At 47.4% G+C, this 22,341-nt stretch overlaps 1 protein-coding gene across 2 annotated transcripts in view; it reads left to right on the top strand.

The window, feature by feature from the left end:
- The window catches only part of SORBS1 (sorbin and SH3 domain containing 1), a 262,831-nt gene that overhangs the window by 124,548 nt on the left and 115,942 nt on the right, over positions 1-22,341 (top strand). Inside the window, exon 3 of one of the 2 annotated variants that reach the window (XM_074958401.1) lies at positions 10,449-10,553. The exons of the other annotated variant lie outside the window; for it this stretch is intronic. The gene's annotated coding sequence lies outside the window, so the exon portion shown is untranslated. The remainder of the gene's footprint in view (positions 1-10,448; positions 10,554-22,341) is intronic. 2 annotated transcript variants of the gene reach the window in all.

Here is a 22,341-nt window from a genome sequence, read left to right as displayed (position 1 = left end):
GAGGTGAGAGTGCTCAGAATGTGCTTGTGCACCCCCCCATTGACTTGACTGGCAAGCCATGTGCCAGTTGGAGACCAGGATTTGATCAAATATGCTAATTATTATTAATTTTATCATACTTCCCCTCCTTATCGCCCCAGAGACAATTCAGTGATCTGTGGGACATTCCAGTTAAGTGACACAGAATGACCAGGTCAATTGGCTGCACTTCACTGGATGCTTCACAATAATGTTATAGAACAGTTTGCTGTTGGTAAATTCATGATCCCATTAAACCAGTGGCAGATTAGCCACTGGGCCAATGGGGCCCATGCCCAGGGGTCCCGGCCAACTGGGGGGGCCCTTGAAAAATGGCCTCGCCCTGCTCCGCCCACCTGACACTCCTGCTGGGGAGCAGGCTCAGGGTGCGGGGACTTGTCCTGCTCCGTCCACCTGCCCAATGCTTCTGTCAGGGAGCGGGGTCAGGGGCCTCCCCTGCCTGCCCGGCACTCCTGACCCCACTCGTCAGCGGGAGCACCGGGCAGGCAGAGTGGGGGAAGCCCCCATGCCCTGCTTCTGGGCAGGAGCACCGGGCGGGAGCTGGGGGGGGGACTGCAGGCGGAAGGGGTGTGGAGGGGTCTCCATTTGCCTTGTCCCAGAGCCCCATAAAACTGTAATCTGCCTCTGCATTAAACTATATATAAAAAGCAGAAATTCATAAACATTAGTGATGGCCTGCTACTAACACAGTCATCCTCAATATTTTTTTTTAATTGGCAGCAGTGATAGCAGAATCTCATCCTTGCCATGCCAGCTGGAGATAGCATATTTGCTGCTATTTGTGATACCTATTAAACTGGCAGTCACAAGATAGATGAGGAAATGTAAAAGATCCACTAACACCTTGTCTCATTTGAGCCACAGCCACTCCACCTTGTGACTGAAACACTTGCAGAGCTCAAATGCAGAGCTCCTCTTATTTATACAGCCACATTTGACAGGCAACATTTGTCTAGTGTAGAGGGCTCTGGACTGGGAATGAGGAGATCTAGAATCACAGAGTCGTAGAATCATAGAATCACAGAATGTTAGGGTTGGAAGGGATCTCAGGAGGTCATCTAGTCCAACCCCCTGCTCAAAGCAGGACCGATCCCCAATTAAATCATCCCAGCCAGGGCTTTCTCAAGCCTGACCTTAAAAACTTCTAAGGAAGGAGATTCCACCACCTCCCTAGGTAACGCATTCCAGTGTTTCACCACCCTCCTAGTGAAAAAGGTTTTCCTAATATCCAACCTAAATCTCCCCCACAGCAACTTGAGACCATTACTCCTTGTTTTCTCATCTGCTACCACTGAGAACAGTCTAGATCCATCCTCTTTAGAACCCCCTTTCAGGTAGTTGAAAGCAGCTATCAAATCCCCCCTCATTCTTCTCTTCTGCAGACTAAACAATCCTAGTTCCCTCAGCCTCTCCTCATAAGTCATGTGTTCCAGTCCCCTAATCATTTTTGTTGCCCTCCGCTGGACTCTTTCCAATTTTTCCACATCCTTCTTGTAGTGTGGGGCCCAAAACTGGACACAGTACTCCAGATGAGGCCTCACCAATGTCGAATAGAGGGGAACGATCACGTCCCTCGATCTGCTGGCAGTGCCCCTACTTATACATCCCAAAATGCCATTGGCCTTCTTGGCAACAAGGGCACACTGGAAGGGACTTCGAGAGGTCATTAGTCCAATCCTGTGCACTCATGGCAGGACTAAATATTATCTAGACCCTCCTGACAGATGTTTGTCTAACCTGCTCTTAAAAGTCCCCAGTGATTAGGGTGACCATACGTCCCGTTTTGGCTGGGATGTTCCCTTTTTTAAGCCCCGTCCCGGCCGTCCTGTCTTTTTTTCCCAAAAGAAGGCATTTGTCCTGTTTGCTCTTGCTGACTTGATCAGTTGGCAAGACAAACAGGACAAATGCCCACTTTTGTCAAAAAAGTGGGGTGCAGTGCGGAGCGGGCAAATGGAGATGCACGGCTGGGGTCGGGGGGGAAGCAGTGTTCCAGCAACAGCATGGGGGGGCCCTGCAGGGTTCCAATAATCGTCAACAGCATCAGGGCGGGGGGCCTCTGGCGAGTGGCTGGGGGTGTCCTGTTTTCTCTTTGGGAAATATGGTCACCCTACCAATGATGGCAATTCCACACCTCCCTGGGGGAAATTTGTTCCGGTGCTTAACCACTCTGACAGCTAGGAAGTTTTTCCTAATGTCCAACCTAACCCGCACTTGCTGCAATTTAAGCCCATTGCTTCTTGTCCTATCCTCAGAGGTTAAGAAGAACAATTTTTCTCCCTCCTCCTTGTAACAACCTTTTATGTACTTGAAAACTGTTATCATGTCCCCTCTCAGTCTTCTCTTTTCCAGACTAAACAAGCCCAATATTTTCAATCTTCCCTCATAGGTCATGTTTTCTAGACCTTTAATAATTTTTGTTGCTCTTCTCTGGACTTTCTCCAATTTGTCCTCATCTTTCCTGAAATGTGGCACCCAGAACTGGACACAATACTCCAGCTGAGGCCTAATCAGTGCGGAGTAGAGCAGAAGAATTACTTTTTGCATCTAGCTTACAACGCTCCTGCTAATACATCCCAGCATGATGTTCGCTTTTTTTGCAACAGTGTTACACTGTTGACTCATATTAAGCTTATGGTCCACTATGACCCCCAGATCCCTTTCCGTAGTACTCCTTCCTAGGCAGTCATTTCCCATTTTGTATATGTGCAACTGATTGTTCCTTCCTAAGTGGAGTACTTTGCATTTGTCCTTATTGAAATTCATTCTATTTACTTCAGATCATTTCTCCGTTTGTCCAGATCATTTTTAATTTTAATCCTATCCTCCAAAGCATTTGCAATCCCTCCCAGCTTGGTATCATCTGCAAACTTTATAAGTTTACTCTCTATGCCATTATCTAAATCACTGATGAAGATATAGAACAGAACCGGACCCAGAACTGATTCCTGCGGCACCCCGCTTGTCATGCCCTTCCAGCGTTGCTGCGAACCACTGATAACTACTCTCTGGGAACAGTTATCCAACCAGTTATGCATCCACGTTATAGTAGCACCATCTAGGTTGTATTTTCCTAGTTTGTTTATGAGAAGGTCATGCGAGACCGTATCAAAAGCTTTACTAAAGTCAAGATGTACCATGTCTATCACTTCCTCCCTATCCACAAGGCTTGTTACCCTGTCAAAGAAAGCTATCAGGTTGGTTTGACACGATTTGTTCTTGACAAATCCATGCTGACTGTTACTTATCACCTTATTATCTTCTAGGTGTTTGTAAATTGATTGCTAAATTATTTGCTCTGTTATCTTTCCGGGTACAGAAGTTAAGCTGGCTGGTCTGTAATTCCCCAGGTTGTCCTTATTTCCCTTTTTATAGATTGGCACTATATTTGCCCTTTTCCAGTTGTCTGGAATCTCTCCCGTCTTCAATGACTTTTCAAAGATAATCGCTAATGGCTCAGATATCTCCACAGTCAGCTCCATTCGACTCTGCCATTATCCTGCTGGGGGACCCTGGGAAATCATTTATCCCCTTTGTGTCTGTTTCCCCCGCCACCTTTTGTTGGTGTTGTCCAATTACAATGTAGGCCCTTCATGGCAGGGCCTGTCTGTTGCTGTGTGTACAACATATAAATAGCAATAACTGTCTCTCTGGTTTTAAAGAGCTCCTTAACGTTTTCTGTCTTTAAAAGCTTGTTGAATGGCCTCTGGCCCTATTCTTAGTCCCTTCGGATTCCTTTCTCTCCTATTCTAAAACTGGCCTCCTCATTTGCGGTGTGTTCGTATTTGATTATGTTTTCATTGCATTGCATTTGCTTTGATTTTTGCAGCACAGTGTCCCAAGCACTTTGGCAGGCAGGCGCTGTACAAATAACAGTATTATCAGCCAGGATCAGCCTCTCGCATGCTTTACCTTGGAAACAATGCAAAACTCTTACATTTCTTTAACGTGGTGCTCTGGTTCTGGTGCTGGAGGCTGTGTGTAGACCTTTGCGTCCCCCTGCAGGCTCCAGGTCTGAGCTCACTCATGGTGTTTGTCACTGCTGCCGGTAATGGTATTGGAAGCTGTACTGCCTGTTTGATGGCTGCTCTAGGAGATCAAACTGTGGAGTGACGAAAATTAATGTGAGAATAAAGAAGTGTTGAACTGACAAATGCATACCCAGTTGATCAGCTGTGCCTGGTTGAATCTACCTAGGTTAGAGGATGTAGACCTTCAGGTGGACTCACTGGATCACATTAGGCCAGTGGTTTTCAACCTGTGGTCCGCGGACCCTTGCAGGTCCACAAACTCTGTCTAAGATTTCCGAAGGTGTCTGCACCTCCGTTTGAAATGTTTTGGTGGGCCGCAAGTTAAAAAAGGTTGAAAACCCCCACTGTATTAGGCCATTGATTAAAACAGGATGACCCTGTATAATAAGGAATTTCCTCCCTTCACTCTCTCCTTTCATTCTCTTCAGATGTTCTGAGTGTCTGCCCAGTGAAGAGTTTTTTAAATGATATTTTAACTTTATCTGGCACCTCAAAGTGGTGATTGGCACATCTGGGGAAGGGGCATAAATGGCTCAATTCTCCAATTCTCCACATCCTGGGGACTGCCAGGGGTTCAACTATCCCTTACCACAAGTTAGAGCAGCCTCAGGGAGCACCAGTGGATAATAGAAACACTGGAACACTTTGTGCTTTGGCTCAGCCCCTCTTGTTCCTGCCATGCCACCTCCCTACTCTGGAATGCCCTCTATTTTGGGGGTGGGGAAGCAGACGGGGCTGATGAATAGCTGGCTATATCAGATCTGTGCAAGCTCTGGTCTCCTCTGTGCTCGAGTGGACTTGAAGGGCTGAGCATCTGGCCCTAGATGTATTTAAATAGGGGGAAATCCTTGCTCAAAAGTGAGCATGCTAGAAGCATATTTAAAATGTTTACTCTCCCTGTTTGAATTGTTTGCAAACAGATTTGGATTTTCTCAGCTTGTTCAAATCTTTTCTTGGAGCTCTTTTTTATCTGTGTATTGTGGAGAGTTGGTGTTTTGATTGGAGACAGAGGTCTACTCACGGTATGTTTCTCTTCCCTGACTGAGCATTGCTCTTGCAGTCAGCTTTCTGGTGGTATGTGATCACAGTCGAAACAAATTACTGTAAAAATTAAAAAGAATATTTGTGGAAACTTTTTTTCTTCAGCATTCACCCATCTCTAATTACATCTACCATTCCAGGAGGATGGGGGGAGGAAAGGTTCGCAAGTGCACAGGATTGGTGTGACACTTTGGGGTTCAACCCAGACTAGTGGTTGTGTCACCGCCTGCCCTGCAACTTTGGGTGCCTAGAATGCTGTGCTTCTATGGCTCACAGCCTGGACCCCAACAGCCAGCAGACAAGCATGCAGGTCATACCCTGGCTTCCACCGCCCAGTTACCTTTTGTAGGTAATCAGTCCTGAATTTCTCCCAAACTGTCTGCCCTGTGGTGTCCCACCCTCTCGGTGAACATTTACAGAAGTTAAGTTCACTGCTCCCTTAAAGAGACAGTACTATAATTGGGGTTAACAAACACTGTTTTAATCAAAGCACTCAGTTGGTTTATAGTAAATGTAGAACAAGTTTATTAAACAACAAATTGTAGGTTTAGGTGACACCAAGTATAAGGGATACAGGTAGAAAGGGTGACAAGCAAACAAAAGTAAAAATATGCTTCTAAGACTAAAACCTGATTTAACAAACTAGAGTCTCTTGTTCAAAGAAGTGTTTCTCACCAAGTCTTTTTTACAGCATGGCTAACCTGACTCCCTGGCCAGGACCCTTCGCAAAGCTCAAAGTGCTCAGTTCCTTTGTCTCTTTAGCTGAAGGGTGCCAAAACGGCTTTTTCTCTCTCCTTGTATCTTCCCAAAAGTCATTGACCCTGCTTCAAGAGGCAGGAAGGCTTCCTGGGGGTGCAGGCTCCATCCCCAGTGGCAGATTAGCCACTGGGCCAACAGGACCCATGCCCAGGGGCCCCAGCCAATTGGGGGCCCAGGAAAAATGGGCACTCCTGTGCCCCAACCTGCTCCACCTGCCTGGCGCTTCTGCCAGGGAGCAGGGTCAGAACGTGGGGGCTTGCCCTGCTCTGCCCGCCCACCCAGCACGGCTGCTGGGGAGGGGGGTTAAGGTGTGGGGGCTTTCCCTGCCCACCCAGTGCTCTTATCAGGAGTGGGGGAAGCCCCCTTGCCCCAACCCAGCTCCTCGGCAGGAGCGCAGGGGGTCGGGGGTTGGGGGGTGTTTCAGGTCGAAGGGTTAGGGAAGGGCCCCCACTTGCTTTGTCCCAGGGCCCCATAAAACTGTAATCCACCTCTGTCCATCCCCTCTTGAGATTGTTAAATGGTTGTTTGTTCCCTCCCAGCTCTCTCGCTAGCTTTGCTTGCCTGGCATGTGAATGTGCTTTTCATTGTCTTTGGTCACACCTTGCTCCATGGGAGACCCATTCCAGCAGGCGGAACCGCATTCCTGTGTCTGGAAGAGGCGTGGCTTAGGCACTGTTTGCCAAATACATGTTAAGAACATATTGCAGCACATATCTACAAAGTCCTTTGTGGGTGTACCGTACATACATCACACTAGAATATTAACAATTCGTGGGTTACTGGCTTTCCAATGACCTATGACATGACCCCTTTTAGATACAGATTATGACAGCGGTGAGTTGGGGCACACTGAATATGTCGTTCTCGATAAGCTGCTGACCCAGAACAGTGAACCATCAGTGGGGCTCTGTATCACAGTTGGCCTAATGCTGCTGCCATTGATGCTAATGGGAGTTTTTCTACTACATGGATGGGAGCAGAGTTAGACCAAGGGTGAGTGCTTATGCAAATCCACCCTGAAACTCCATCCACATCCCAATACTTTAGAATCTGCCAGCAGCCAGTGGTGGGAAGACCTCCAAATGTGCGAACATTTGGAAGCTTAGCTGAACCTCTTTAGAATGGGAAAGAAGAACCACCCAATAACTGCTACTACTCATTGCTCTTTTTACCTCTTCCAAAGGCCCATGAGTGGCTTCCTGTGCTCCCCGTGTCCTCTCTGGCGCACACCATGCTGTATATTGAGGTTCAAGCTTTGTTGTAAGAACCATCAGCATGGGAGAGGGTTTCTGTATGCTGTTTCCAGGTTCCAGTTTCTCTCTCCACACCCAAACCCACATCTTCTCCCGTGTGGTCAGTATCGAGCTCTCTGCTTTGAGCAGCATTTGGCAGTTGGGAATTGCACCAGGTTTAATGCCTTGCCAACCACCGGGACAGAGCGGGTTGGAAGAGCAAAGGGACAGTGCCAATGACAGCCTGCCAGCTGCTCAGATCACAACAAACCCAGTGCTTGATCACTTGACCAAAGAACATTTTCTCAGTGCGTATCGGGAGCAGTTGGTAGGATTTTTCCCCAGTATCTGGAAACAAACATTTTAAATGATGTTATATATAGTGGGAGGCTGCCTGTAAAGGGGCACAGCCCAGATTAAAACTTACCCCAGTGTAGAGCAGAAACCTATCCAGCAGACCTCATGCTGCAGGTTCCATCTCTCTCTTTTTCTGGAACTGCTCTAATTTTGTTGGGCAGCAGTCATGGTTCTTCCAGGATTATCTTTCAGGATGCCAGCAGGTCCTGAAATAACTCTTGCGGCCTGTAAAACATCATGTCTCCAGTCAGACAAACTCTCTGACATCCCTCTGAGAAGCTTCCTGCTGCTTCTTTGCTTCCTCTCTGTCCTCTGATTTTTTTTTCATCTGTGGCCCCCACCTCCCTTCTCCTCCCCATCATGTGTGTCCAGGGTATATCCTATGAGAACCATAGGCTAATTAGGGGAGCAGGACAAGATTTTAGGTTGACTGGCTGGTATCTATCCCAGGTCTCAAAGGGTTCTGGACCCAGATTGCTTGTTAAAAGAAATATGACTTTTTATCATTTTTATTAGAACTCTTAAAGATAAAAGCAAGGAAACTTTATCACCAAAGCTAAGTTACTGTTAATAATATTAAACTAAACTAAGAATAAAGCAAAACAACTGTCCAGTCAAGGTGAAATCAACAAACCAAACAAGTTAGACTTAATAATGCCAACAATAATCAGTCCTTATACAAATTCTAAAAAGGTAGCTGTTTGCTTATAAATCCAACTAAAGAATGTGACCAAAGTCAATCAGGTCTATCATTTGAATGGTTAAGTAGCTTAATATGAAACCAAATTATTATCTAATGTCTGGACCACAACCTTGGGAATGAATTGCTATGTGGTGGCTTAACCCTTTCCTTCCCCCACCAGAGAGGGATTATAACTAAGGCTAAGATTTTGTCACATATATTTTTAGTAAAAGTCACGGACAGGTCACAGGCAATAAAGAAAAATTAATGGAAGTCTGTGACCTGTCTGTGACTTTTATTAAAATGTGCATGACAGAATGGGGAGCTGCAGGCTCCCCACATCACCCAGGGTGGCCTGGCTCCGAGCTGCAGTGTCCCTCCACTGCCCGCAGCAGCTCGGAGCTCCGGGACACCCTGGCTGCCGGCGGCGGCTCTGTGCTCTGGGGCTCCCCGGCCGCCTGCAGTGGCCAGGAGCTCAGGATCTCCCCACCGCCTACGGTGGGCCAGGAGCTCAGGGTTTCCTCACTGTCTGGGAGCACCGGGGCACTCCTGTCCGCCGCTGCCTGGGAGCTCTGGGGCACGCCTGTCCCAGTTGGGAGCTGCAGTGCACCCCTGCTGCCTTCTGCGGCTGGGAGCTTGGCCCCCACAGTTCCCTGCTGCCAGGGTGGTGGGGGACCCGAAACTCTCAGGCGCTGGGGGCTCAAGTCACGGAGATCTCTGGAAGTCACGGATTCTGTGATTTCCGTGACCTCCATGACAAAATCGTAGCCGTAATTATAACACAGACTTGAATGGAATACTTTTGATAACTAGAAATTTACCAGAAATTGCAGAGGACAACCTGAAGTCTCTCAGGATTTTTAAACATAAAACACAGAACACACTTTAGAGAGTAATTTTACAAGACATCATTTAGGGCTGTTTAAACCTGGAGAACATTTCTTTCAGGCACCTTGCCCATGTGGGTTGTATGGGAGCTCATACACACATGCATGCTCGCAGCCACACTTTCACTTTCACATCCTACATGAAAAAGAATAAAAAGGCCTGAGATGTCTCCCAGCTTAAAGAAAGAAAGAAAAGAAAAAAGACCATGTCTGAGGAAGATAACATGGTCTTATCTGGGTGAAAAAATTTTGAGATTATATTGCATCACTAGTTTATGTAAAATTCAATATAAATATCCTATAAAAATAGCTAATTGGGAGGAGGGAAAACCTAGCAAAAAGTCCAGTCACTCAACATTCATTCATCAGCAATATTAAAAATAAAACATATTCCATTTCATCACCTCCAGTACCTTCTGGGGCATTTGCAATACTTTTTCTATTTTAGAACTGGGCTATAAGCAAAATATCTTATGTTCTGGAATCTTCATCTTGACAGAGGAAATTTACTTTAAAGCCCATCAATGAAACCCACTTGAAACATGACATTTTAGATAGGGTCTATATTCCAGTACAAGCTATTCCTCTTTCAATACCAAGCGGTTGAATGGTATCACTGGTCTCGTGGTTTTGGCTTTTGCTTACTGAACAAAATTCAGTAGTGCTGCCTTTTCCCTCTAAAGGGTGCGTGTTCAATCCACAGCAATGCCTCATGCAAATAGAGATCATGATTAGGGTTACGATTTTGTCACAGAGGTCACGGAAGTCACAGAATCTGTGACTTTGCTCCCAGCCTATATTTCTAATGATGCCTGCCCTACAAATTCCAGAATTCCTTTGATTGGGGGCAGGACATGTCAGAGTTGGGACTTGAACCCCTTTTAAAGCCTCAGCTGTGACCCTCTTCTTTGTCTCACCCACCCCCCAGTGCTGAATTGGCATTGCACCAAACTGCCAGTCTAAAGCTAACCTGAATATGGATCCAAACACCATCTCTTCGACCCACTGCTGAGTTCAGTAAGTCAGAGATGGCAGCAGGGAGCCATTCCTTCTTTCCTCGCCCCCCCCCCCCTCCCCAGGGAAGCCAGTGGGAGTTGTGAATGGGTGAGGAAGTCAGGATCAGTCCCCAGGTATCTAAGCAGCAAATGTTCCAGCCTATTAACTTTTATAAAAAAACATAACATGCAAAGATATTTCCCTTCTGTCAGATAGTTCCATTCCTGGAGGTCTGCAGCCCTGTTCAGTCCACTCTCTGTATTAACAGTACCTCTCACCTGGTAAGCCAGCGGAATGAGTATGTTATAAATATCTGCATTTCTGCTTTGGGATGATTTCTCTATCCCAGACCCCTCTGTAAGTGCAATGAATGCCAGGGGAAATGACATTAATATAACACGTTTCCCTCCCTGTCTCTCTCTCATAGGTATGCATTATTATGTAATAGTTACATGTGAAAAGAAACCGGAATCGCTGGCAGAGAATACTGACTGTTTCCATTGGGCCTGAATAGTTCAGCCAGTTGATTAAAGTGAGTACACTGCAAGGGGTGGGGGGATTAATGGGGGATAGGGTTGCCATTTCTGAGATACAAAAAAATGGGACATCTGACCCATTTCATCTGGGACAGCTACCTCAAAAAAGGGGCCTGGGGTAGGAAAACTTGGATAGGTGGCACCCTGTGGGGGGAAGAGGGGGGTTGAAGGATTTTGAAAGTTGGCTTCATTCTGAATCAGAACAAAACATGAAAATTTTGAAATTTTCCACAAAGAAAAATTCTGGGAAAAACTGATTGAGGTGATTGATGTTTTCTTTTGATTTTGACATTTTTTAAAGTGTTACCTTATGATATAATATAATATGAAATTTCAAAAGGGCAAACCAAAAAGTTGTTTCAGAATAAAAAAGTGGAATGTTTAGTTCCATTTCAACATTGTTGGAACTTTTTTTCCTGGTTTTCTTCTGAAATGAATTCCAGTGAAATTGACCTGATTTTGTGAAGTATTTCAATTTTAATGGAACTGCATTTGCTAATGGAATATAGTTTTGTCCAGATTTTTCTGACCTGCTCTAGCCAAAAATGTGTGACCCAAAGGAATTCAAGCCCCATATCTGAGTGCCATTTTGTAATGACCCAGGGCTGTACAGACACCACAGTCCTCAACAAGGATCGAACTCAGTAGCTTCACCACCAAAAGCTCAAAAATGTATTTATTTATTATATGTATTTTGAGAGCAGCACATGTGCAAGGTGCTGCCCACACATGGAAAGGCACAAGCCCTGCCTGGAGAAGTTTATCCCTGCCCTCTGAGCTAAACGCATGCCAGACATCTGCTCACCGCCATGCTGTCTTTCTGTATCTGGCCACAGATTTTGTCATGAATCTCATGATATAACTCAGTTGTTCTCAAACTTTTGTATTGGTGACCCCTTTCACGCAGCAAGCCTGTGAGTGCGACCCCCCCCCCTTATAAATTAAAAACACTTTTTTAACATTTAACACTATTATAAATCTTGGAGGTGAAGCGGTGTTTCTAGAAGAGGCTGACAGCTCATGCCCCCCACCCCATGTAATAACTTTGCGACCCCCTGACAGGTCACGACCCAAGTTTGAGAACCCCTGTGATGTGTGGTGTGTTTCTGAAGGTCCCAGCTGCAGGAGGCATGGGATTAGGTCAGAACCTCAGCTTGGATTGAAAACAAGCAGTGTGTTTTTAGCACTCATGGTTGCAGAGAAAAGCTTCAAAATGTGACCGGAGTGAATCGCAAAGGCTCAGAAAGCAAAAGACAAAAAAACCCAACCCCAGCCCCCCAGTGTATTACTTGTTTAAAAATCTCATGAATTTTCAGCCAATTTCCTTATTTTTAAAGACTTGGGGCTGGCAATGCTGACTGGTTGTGTCGCTACTGTTTTTCTCTTTCTCGGTCATGCTGATGCAGGATTTATAATGTGAACTCCACACAGTCTCCATTGTAACAAAGCTAGTGTGAAAAGTTTTGGGGAGGAGGGAAGGGATCAGATTTGTGTTGAAAGACCAGAAATTGGGTCTGGATCTCTGCCATGTTTTTAGTTAGGAGTGTTATGTTTACAACATGGCACACACAAAGAAGTGAGTTAAAAACATAAATATTCTTGCTGGAAGGTTGCAACGTAATACGACTTTTATTCTTTATCCAGAATGATAACCCACTCTAGGCAAAACCAGAGAAAGACAAAGCAGGCTGCTCCATAAAACAGAGGCACCCCACCTTACCATGGGCTACCTGGCTGCAGACTGACTCTGATCTCACCCTTCCCTACACAGTGCCCTAGCCAGCAAGCAGGATCAGGAAACCCGTGAGGATTTAAAGTGATAACTACACAATTTGATATCGTTTTCCATACACCACAGAGAGGAAGTCAAGGGGTTGATTGTTCCTTGACAATAGAGATGCAGCACTGGTAAAACAGATTTGTATTCTTAGGAGGATATGATGTCAGGAATTCAGAATCCCATCCAGGCCTAATTGACTTGTTCGATTAAGTTCTAGGTTGAAAGAGAACTGGCAGCTCTGAGATCAGGCTTGATATTTTTACCCCCATGAGGCACAAGTGCCTCAGGCTTTAAAAGCTTTGTACTGAAGCACAAAGCTTTAGAGACACTGTCATGGATGAGGCTTAGCTGTAAAACCCTTCTCCCTGTAGTGTGATCCCCATGGCAGCCCACTGAGGGATGGGGTAGTTAGGAAGACAAGGGTCAGAGCCCCCAGAGGGGGAGACTTGCTTCTCAGAGATGCTAGAGCTTTACAAATGAGACAAATGGGAGGGGCAGCTTCCTGCCTTCCTTGATCTCCTGTAGGCACCAGGAGAACAGCCTCTCCAGTCTCTTGTTCCCCTTCCTCCCCACATGCATATGCACCATCAAGTCCAGATTTCAGTGCTCCAGAGTCTGATTGACTCCTCTCTTACATAATTCTGCTGCCTCAAACTGACACCCCCCTGTTGTCTGAGGCACGCACATACGGCAGCTGGGATTCAAGGGTTGCATATATCCCGCTGCAGTAACACAAACCCCCTCCAGTACAACGAAAACGAGGCAGCAGCTTCTAGGTTTCCATCACCCTAAGCACATAGAGACTGCTCACAGCATGAGAGTGCTGTGCCTTTTCTGCACTCCGCTCCTCCGCAAAGGGAAAGTGCTTTATCCAGGTCATGAAAGAGGATGCTGGAGAAGCTTATGGGACAAATCGGGCCATTTTTTATGCCCTGCTAATCCTGCTGCCTCCCAAAGCAGCTGCATTCTGCCCCACTGTCAGCCAGGGATGACTCCATTAACATTGATGGAGTGGCACCATTTTACACTAGGCCTGAATCTGACCCCTGTGTTCTCACTGCAATATATTTTTCTAATCAGAACTTGGGAACCATTAATGAATGTTATTCCAGGGACAGGCTGTATTGTCAGGCATTGCCTTGAGCAAGGGGACAGCTGCAGAGTCAAGAAGGAGCTCCAAGAGACACCTCAGAGTCACAATTCCTCCCCACTTCTTCCTTGGTTGGGGACAGGGGGAGAATTGGTAATAATTTGCCGCTGGCCTACCCCAGGAACAATCGATGACGCTTCCTATGCCAGCTCAGCTGTGTTGGTCACCTACGTTCTGTCCTGCCCTGCTCTGAGGAGGGAGGGAGTGGGCACACAGCTCTCAGTGTCTGGGTAGGTGTCCTGCACAGGCCCCCAGGCCCAGACCCTGGCTAGCTCTAACTAATCTGGTATTATTCTTTCTGTGTGACTAAACAATCTTAGGGACTGCGACATATTTTGGTCTAGTATGAATTTTTTGCCAAAGGCACATAGGACACTGGGGAGAACTCTCAGACAGTGCTATTTCTCCTTTCTTTCATTTAATATCTAATTCGTTTTTATGTACAACCTGCAACCGCATCCACAGATCAAATATTCACTTCAGCCTGGAGCCCCAGCATCCGGCAGTCAGATGAGATTAAAGAGCTCCAGGTCTGGCAATCTGGAGCAAAGGCAGGGAAGAAATAATCTAAATGCTGCATATGGCTTGCATGGGAGATTAATACGATTGGGCTGTCGTCTGTGGGGCAGAGGGGATGGAGAACTCTGATCACTAAAGGAGTCATGTGAAGGTTATTGCTATAGATGGGGGGACAGGTAACAAAGGTGAGCTCATCAGAACGTAGACGGTGAAATCCATCCCTTACGCATACGCATAGTCCCTATACTGGACAGGAAATGGAATGTGCTTAGAGCTTGGTGGATCTCAGAGCTATCAAGCTGGGGGCTCGTACCATAGGCACCAACTTCTGCTCCTGCTAGTGGGTGCTCGACCCCCCCTCCACCCCCAGCTCTGCCCCGACTCCACCCCTGCCCCACCCCCTCCCACCCGTACCCCACTCCCATTCCAACCCCTTCTGCAAAGTCCCTGCCCCAACTCCGCCCCCTCCCTGCCCCTATTCTGACTCCTTCCTGGCCACACCTCTTCCCCGCCTCCTCCCCTGAACGTGCCACATTCCCGCTCCTCCCCATCCCTCCAAGCATGCTGCCAAACAGCTATTTGGCGGCGGCAAGGCGGGAAGCACTGGGAGGTAGGCAGAGAACGGGGATGCGGCATGCTCCGGGGAGGAGGCAGAGGAGGAGGTGGGGCACGGCAGTGGGGAGCTTGGCTGCCGGTGGGTGCAGAGCACCCAATAATTGCCCCTTGGGTGCTCCAGCCCCAGAGCACCCCCGGAGTCAGCGCCTATGGCTCGTACCATCGTTCCCCTCCTGCTTCTCTACCCATCCTTTGCATGCGGGAGGCTGTTGCATAATTTCTGAAGGGCAAGGGGCCTGATTGCCCCTCCCAACTGATGGACCACATCCCATTGGGCCAATGGAGCAGCAGCCACCTTATTAGGTGTCCCAGCCTTGGGCTTTCAGTGAGTGCTAGAAAGCTGCAGGAAGGGAGGAGGCATGATCTGCTCTCTCACTATACCCCCATTGTAGCCCAGGCAAAGGTTTCCTCCAGAGGGAGCAGCAACTGGTATCTGAACCCAGTGTCACACATCTTTCACGCCCACTCTGCCCATCTCAGAATGCCAGACAGAGCTAAATAATACAGAGTGGTGCAGAAATAAGACCTTTATCAGCTGAGGTTTGGGAACAGATGGAGAACCTATGAGGCAGAGATGCTAGGAGGGATGGTATGTTTCAAATGTTTTCCTTAGTGTCTTCCCAATCTATTCTTAGATTCACAGCTCCTACTGATTCCACATGGCAGACAGCAAGAACCCAAAACTGAAATGTCTACAGTTATCTGGAGGGAAATGTTTGCTGAGCCCTGCTGAGCTATGTTGAGTGGGTCATATGGCCAGTGACCAAGTGTCATGGGTGCAACTCATGGCTTGATGGGAAAATTCCTGTTTGCTTTAATCTAGGCCAAGTCTTCAGTTACTGGAGGAGAACTGGGGTGGGATTTGTAAAGTCATGCAGGGGATTTGGACACTCATGCGTTCTGTTCCCAGCTGTGCCAGTGACTTCTTGTGTGTCCATGGGCAAGCCACTTAGTCCAGCCTCTTCAAAAGCAACCTCTGAGTTTTGGGACTTTCAATATTTGGGCCCCAGTCTGAGCCACCTTGGGCAGGACACTGGCAGCTCCTCTCCAGTACAAGTGGAGCTGTTCACATGTGTGAAAAACCAAACCCTTAATCTCTCTGTGATTCAGCTGCTTGATTATGGAGCAGGGATGAGACTTCCCCCAGACTGGGGTGTTGGAAATGTAAATGTACCAATGCTTGTGAGGCCCTCAGATATCCTGGTGACAGAGCCAGAAAAGAACTTGGCTAGTCCTCTGTGGAACTGATATGCAAACCTGGGAACTCCTGTCTCCCACCTCTGTGCCACTCCACTAGTCCACTGCTGCCTCTCTAAATACTCAAGCTTTTATATACCCTGGGTGGGCTGTATTTTGAACACAAGCGAATTGGGGCCCAGTATTTTCTGTGCTGCACAGAACAACACTAATCATTCTAGTTAATTATCCAAGCTCTGTTTCTCAGCTATAGGGAGAGAGACTGCTGAGTTGGGGGTGGGGGTGCAGCAGAAAAGTTGGCCTGGCTTTTTTGTCTGCATCCTATTGAGCACATTCCTTCTCTGCACACCTGCAGTTAGAAACTGCCAAGCTACTGAATGCTGATTTAACTTCATCAGTGCCTGATGTCTTACAGCCCCCCATAGTGTGCCTACCAAGTTTTGGTGGGGAGGTAAGGGTTGAAGAGAAGTGGAATTAAGTTCTTCTTAACTCCCAAAGGCAATGAATTGAAACACTGAAGTGTTTCATCCGGGAAGGTCAGATTCAGATTCAGATCCAAACATCTACTCAGCCTGGGGTTTTGGGCTAGGTCCGTCAATGTTAATGACATATACAGTAGGTGCAATTGTCTAATAGTTAGACCAGCCAGGACGTAGTGTCCATGAATACTTACTCTTTTCTTTAATAAAGCACATTGCACATTGCTCCTTGCTCTGCATGCTCTTTGGCTAGGTAGCAGGGGATCAGCAACAGGCTACTTTGTTCTCTAGCCTGTAGTCATCAGCCATTAGGATGCAGCCCAAACAGGGATAGTTATTACCAAAAAATATCAGCGAATGGACAGATGTCTCCATCTGGGTTTTGTTTGTTAGGGATCCCTTATTGCTGCAATTCCAGCTTCCCTTCCTAATCACTGAACTAGACTTGAGCAACCCCTCAAATGATCTTAGTTTGAATGTGCATCCAGTTCAGGTGCTGAGCCAAAGTCCCTGAACCTCTCGAGTCAGCAAAATGAGGCTGAAAAGCTCAGGGAACTCAACGTTCCCGTGCGGTTGATTTGTTTTGTTATTCTTCAATTTTAGTCAAAGCTGGAGATGCCATAAGAACAGCCTCTGCGCCAGGCGATGGAGTCCTTTCTTACACCTTGCAGTGGTACCATACTCCTCAAATAGCCTCACAGTTCAGCCCCTTAGAAGTGAATGGTCGGGGGCTGGTGGCAGGGTACTCATGGTGGAAGACTCTCTCCTCCAGAATTTGTTCCTTCTCTTGGTTGTTACCATCTCACAATATTGATCTCCAGGGTTCTGGGTAAGAACCATCTCCTTGCTCGAGCTCTTGATTGTAAATCAGTCTATTGTGCTGGCACTTGTGACTAATGATGCAACAAACCTGGTGGATGAACACATTTCAAGAACATTTCAACCCTTCAGTGGCTAACCAGGACAGGCCATGGGAAGAAAAGAACCATCTAAAAAGGTTACATTAAAACAGTCTTTTGCATTCCATTTTGTTGTTTGCACAAGTGTGTGATCTCAGCGCTCAGTGTCGAGGATTTTGTGTTTTTAATACAATACCAGCTGTGTCAGAGGAAGACAAAATTATTATTATTCATTATTTGCATTACGGTAGCACCTTGCAGCCCAGTCGTGGCCCAGGGCGCTATGTGCTGTACAAACACAAAACAAAGACACACGGTCCCTGGCCCAGAGAGCTGACAATGTAGATCATTGCAAGTACTGCCCAAATACACTTAATTGTGAGATGTGTACTCTATCATGGGGGACAATTTCTCCCTGACCCCAGCTGAAGATCATCCCAAACCCTAAAGCATGAAGATTAAGAGGACTGGAAAGTAGCTGGTGGAATTGCAGATGCTGTTATTATTTATCTAGGGCCATATTCTGCTACTCCGACTCAAGTTGAATGTTACCATGCTCTGTAACTACCCCATAGAAATAAGTGGGGCTCCTCACGGCAAAAAGTGTTACAGCTTAGTCCTGCCAGTAAGGGTGCCAGCAGCCAGCCCATGTTTATCTAATCAGATTTTTTAAAATGTTAGCCATAGTTCTGGTTCAGTAGGAGGGTCAAAGAGCCCAGGTGCCCCTGCCTTACCCAAGATACACACATATGCAGTGTCTGATCCTCTATGGCCCTGTACCTGTGCCCCCATTTACAGCTCAGGAAAGTGGGTGTCAAATGTCCCCAAATCCAAATGACTGTGTCTTAGCCCCACTCTACACAGGAGTAAATGATAACCCAAGGTGTTGGGCAATGGAGGTCCCACCTGTTCCCTCAGTTCCCTGGCTGTAACTTCCATTCATTTCAGTGGGACAAAAACCCATGTAACTGAGGGCACAGCTGGGCCCTATGTCCCCCTCCTTCCCTCCAGTACTGGGTTTCTTAGTCCTTGAACAGGAAAGAACCCATGCTCCCTCTAGCTTGGATCCCAGAGTAGGTGCCACTTTCAGACTCCTCAAATGGCAGGAAGGAAATGAAATCATGGAGAATGTTCCCTTTCCTGCTCTCCACACAGGTACCCTCACAAGCTCTCTTCCCAGGCGTCTTCTTGCTGAAGGTCAGCAGCTTATATACCTTCTGCTGGGTTAATTGGCCGATCGCTGTAACAAGGGCCACCTGCCAGCTTCTTAAAATCTGAGAAAACTCATCTGCCGTAGATGCAGGGGTAGAAGGTTTTGTTTCCCAGAAATGGGTTGGGTCGGGTCAGGTAGGGTGGAGGGTCTGTCTCAGACTAGGCCCCATCCCTGGGCCTGTTTCACAGGTTCTGAAACGCTTAGCATCCTGTGACAGGCTAGCTGCCTGTACCTGGGGCAGACTGCGCTGTGTCACCTTCACAATGAGCTGCCTGGTAGTTATGTCAGGATGCTAGCTTTTGTGTTCATAGCCCCAGCGGTCAATTCTCAGCCGGCAGGACTAAGCGGCAAAGCTCAGACACAGACCTGAGCTGTCCTAGAGATCCAGCAGTTGTGGAGTAGGTGAGAGTGGTTTAGGCTCACTTCTCATTGCAACTTTGAAACATTCACAACTGAAACTCAGGTGGGTGTTTCCTAACAAGGCAGGAACATAAGCCAGGCTCAGTGAGGTTTGTGGACATTTGAATGAGTCCGTGCAGATTTATGGCGTTGGGTGGAGCCCAAGTAGTTGTGGCTGAGTTTTGCTTTGAGGTTCAAACCCCCAAAATTCAGAGGGATTTGAACTGCGGAGTTGCACACAGCGGTGGGAGTGTGTCATGAGCCAGTTCCCCTTCCTCCTTCAGCAGAAGCAAATTTGCTCCATCGCTTGCAACCAGCTCCTCCCCAGGAACAAGCCCCAGGTCCCCCATGAACTATTGCATGGCATTCTGTGGCACCTCTTTTGAAATAACACAACACCTGGCACCATCTTTGAAGCCCTAAGTGACTAGACACAGCAGATGCAGGAATGCATTGGAGGACTATCACGTGAAAATGGCTGTATGAGGTGATCAAGGTATGAAAAATATGTGACTCCTGCATGTAAGTTTTCCTATCTGTTTTGGAACTGGAAAATCTTGCGCCATCTAGAGTGCGTTTTGCACATGCTTTTCATATTGGAAGCAAGGCATAATGAAAGGAAGGTTGGTCCACCGGGTAGGACACTAGCCTTGGAGACCTGGGTTTAATTCCCTGCCATGCTACAGACTTTGTGTGGCACTGGACAAGTCACTAGATGGGGAGCTGAGACCCTGAAGGACCGAGGGTATGTCTGCACAGCAAAAAAAACCAAAAACCCGCAGCCCTGTGGCAGTAAGTCTCAGAGCCTGGGTCAACTGACTGGGGCTCGCAGGGCTAAAAAAGCTGCATAGGCATTGGGGCTTGAGCCCAAGCTCTGAGACCCTCTTGCCTTGCTGGGTTTCAGACCCAGACTTTAGTGTATGCCCAAACAGCTACCCTGCTAGTTTTAGCCCCACAGCACACGCCCACATCAGTTAATCTGGGCTCTTCTGAGACTTGCTACCATTGTCCCTTTTTGCTGTGTAGACGCACCCTCAGCCTGTCTGGGACTGAGTTCCCCGTCTGTCCGATGAGGGTAATGGCACTGCCTCGCCTTGCAGGGTGTTGTGAGGATAAATACATTAGAGGTTGAGACGTGCTGAGGTGCTATTGGGATGGAGCTGTCTAAGTGCCTTAGAACAAGTTTTGCATTAGCTAACTGGATGGTTAAGTGGACACTGCTGTTGGTTAGTTTTTGATTATTGCAGCTTGGCTGCAAAATGTCAGCCAATGTTGTTGCTCATTCCCAACCCATTAAGACACTTCATCTCCCACTAAGGCTTCAGGCTATTGCTATACTACCACTTATATCAGTATTACTCAAGTCACTCAGTGGTGTGAATAAGCTACCCCCCAAGTGACGTAAGTTATACCGAGCTAAGTGCCGGTGTGCATAGCATTTGGTCCGCAGGAGAGCTTCTCCCACTGCTCGTTGGGGCTGCATTAATTAAGTCAGTGGGAGAGCTCTCTCCCTGGGCTTAGTGCAGCGGCTCCACTGTAAGCTGTCTAGTGTAGCCATAGCCTGAGTGTTGGCTTTAAACTCAGGCATGATGTGTGGCTGCTTGGAGCAATGCAGCACCCTCAGCAGCTCCCAGCCCTGGTTCCGCCTTAGTCCATCTGACAGCAGAACTCCAGGGGAAAGCACCCAAAGCCTGACTTCTCTCAGGCAGTGGAGCCTATGGTAGCATCCCCATGTTTGTAGCCTCTTTGGTTGGGACCCTGCAAATCCCAAAGCCCAGGATGGACTCAAATCCCAGCCCTTGATCTGAACCCCCCTGAACTTTGAATCAAGATCCAAACTTTGCCTCCCAGGCCCCTCTCTAGTGAGACTCTCTCCTGCATCCCTTTTGCGTTCTCTATCCATTCGTGTTACACAGAGTTCAACTTATGCTCTCTTGACATTTTAATGGTGCTCCTTTTTTCCTATCTGACGACAAACTGTCTGGAGCTTGTTTACAAACCCCTAGTACTCAGCAGGCAGTAGGCTTTGCACTGACATGACAGACCTTCTCGTGTGGCTGGGGACACCAGAAATAGACTTGGAGGAGAGGATCCAAGATCAGTCTAGCAGGTCTCCTTGTTATTTTGTGACATGTAAACAATATGCAGTGAATCTAATCTGAACTACTAGTGTGCACCATTTACTTTGGAGGCTATTCCTTGTATTTTGTCGGCCTTTCTGGTTTTGCTAGTGAAATCAGGTTTTTTCCCCTGTAGTGGGGAGCGCTTTCTATCATCCTTTAGTCTGACTGTAGATAGGCCTGAATTAACTCCCTCCCTCAACCCAGACACACCTGAATGTCAGCATATTTGTGATCTAAACCTAGAGCCAGATCTGAATTTTGCAAATAGCCTCATCTGTATAATGGGCCCAACCAAAACCCTCCAAACATTAGGTCATTTGAAATCCAGGTGTGAATTCTGAGTACTGGGCTCCTCTCTGATACTGGTAAATAACTGAGAACACTGATCAACTATTGTGAGGTGTATGATCAATACTAAATACATAAGTAAACTAGAACAGTGCTTACCAGCCTCCTCATGTACTTGTGCTCATTTACCAGACCAGGATGTTAGCTGTACCAGCTCAGCTGTCTGGAGGCTGTGGATAGGGATGCTAACCAGCTAGGCTGGAAAACAGAGAAGGGCTTGAGCAGCAAAATCTGAAGCTGGATCTAGATTTCAAACAGCCCTAAAGTGCATGTGTGTTTTCACCTCTAGGCTTTTGTTCAGACCCCTCGCTAACATTTTATGTACCAGAAGGATCTGAAGTTAGATTTCCTTGGCCTGTGTTCCTCTACAGTCAGCAACCTTCTCTCCATTAGTGATGCTTTCTTAGCCTAGTCTTTATTCTGGTCCCTGGGGAAACCCTTGCCTTCCAGACATTTGTGAATGTTCTGTCCGCAGCATGGTTTGTAGCACTTCAGACTCAAGAGACGGGTTTGGAGCAGCCCAAGGTTGGCTGCAGATGAGAGAGCACACAGCTGAATGGGAGATAGGGCAGTGCAATGAGCTCCAGAGGTGTAAGGGAGAGACGGAGCCTAGAATCCCAGTCATGCAACCATGAAGCTCCAGCACGAATGCCTGTGCCATTTGAAAACTGCTGGACTGGAATAGATGGTCTGCTGATAAAGGCAGGATGAGGAGCCAAGAACCCCAGGTTCTACCCCAGGTTGGACTTGTCACTGACCTCCTGTGTGGCCTTGGACAAGTCATTTAACCCAAGCTCTGGAAACAGGATGCCACAGTCCCAGTCTTTTTGTTCCCTGTATGCATGCACTGAATGAATTGCTCCTGAAAGAGGGTGACGCCATTGTCCCACCCTCCTTCCTTACCAGCTGGCCCAGGGGAGCACACACTACACCTTATCAAGGTTGGCACCACTCCCACTCCAGCATCTGTTCCTCTTTGGGACCCCCAGGGGAATCCTGGCTCAGCCAGCCTGCATTCCTTTTGGGACTCTGCCCTCCACGGATGCCCCAACGTGGCTGTGG

Source organism: Natator depressus, chromosome 7 (assembly GCF_965152275.1).
Source record: "Natator depressus isolate rNatDep1 chromosome 7, rNatDep2.hap1, whole genome shotgun sequence".
In the NCBI taxonomy this organism is placed as follows: Eukaryota; Metazoa; Chordata; order Testudines; family Cheloniidae; genus Natator; species Natator depressus.
This window is presented reverse-complemented; position numbering and strand designations above follow the sequence as displayed.